Here is a 1,277-nt window from a genome sequence, read left to right as displayed (position 1 = left end):
TAGCTTGTGAATGCACCTTTTTGGTGTCTAAACGATTAGATTTCATTTTACCCCAATTATAAACTTCGCCCTTTGTATAGTCAAGCTTATCTCTCATGTATTTCTTTTTTTTCCTATTTTTGACCTTAGATTCTATTATATCTATATGTTCTAACGTTTTGGAAAAGGCCTCTTCAAAGCCATACGATGTCTCTAGGGCTGTGAGTTTGGGGGTCAGTACTTCCAATTCCCTTTCCACTTTATCTAAAATGTGTGATTCATCATCAACAAGAACAGCCATAAGTGCCCTAGAGCAGTCTGTCAAAATCGTTTCCCATCTATCTTTAAGGCCTGGTTTTGACAATTCATAAGATGGAAAGAGGGGTACTCTAAGGCCCCTAGAAATGAGACCTTGTTCTAAGTACTGCTCTAGGGTTGATTTTGTCCAAGTTGATTGTATCTGTCTAATTTGAAGATCTTTAAACCGTCTAAGGAGGTCACCAACATCCTCAATCCCATCAAGACCCTGAGATTCCACCTCTTTTGTGGCTAAGAACACATTTGAGAGTTCTTGTTTCTGCCGTAAATTCCTTGACTGCAATTTATCTGTTATCTTAGATTGAGCCATCTGAAAGGCTTGTGCACCAATAGATGAGGGCAAAACCCAGAATTGTCCAAGCAGGACAGAAGAAGAAGTGATATATTTAAATAGGTATTACCCTCTTACAATTTTATATATAATATGCTAGAGTAATTCACACTAGGTGTACACCACCAATTGTCGATATATGAAAAAGGAACGGGAAGTGGGAAAAGTAGTGTGTTTTGTAATTGCAAAAAAATAAAAAATACTTTATTATTAAATTTATATTAAAACAATGTTAGATGAAAAAATGATGTTGCGCCAAAGTCCCCTAAATTGGCGCACTATGACAAATTATGTCTGATTAAGATTGCTCCGGATTGTAAAGGATATATATGTGTCTAATCTACCCCTTATTTAGTAATAGAGAGGAAACTATAATAGTCCCTAAACCAGAAATTGGGTTGTTAAATAATTGCAAATAACTGTCCCCCTCAGTGTCAATGATGAGACAGTCTGATTGCACATGAACCCAGAGGTTCCTTCAACGGGCTGTAAATGAAGCCCAGCGGTGGAGAAACCCATGTATTAATGTGACTGTAATGGGTTACATGTACATGTGTCTTATATGAATAGACACAGCACAGCAGAGTTGCAACTGCTGCATACTAGGAACTGAACAGGAGAAGGGAATAGACTGGGCCACAGTCTGTAA

The sequence above is a fragment of the Rhinoderma darwinii genome, chromosome 2, assembly GCF_050947455.1.
Source record: "Rhinoderma darwinii isolate aRhiDar2 chromosome 2, aRhiDar2.hap1, whole genome shotgun sequence".
NCBI lineage: Eukaryota > Metazoa > Chordata > Amphibia > Anura > Rhinodermatidae > Rhinoderma > Rhinoderma darwinii.
This window is presented reverse-complemented; position numbering follows the sequence as displayed.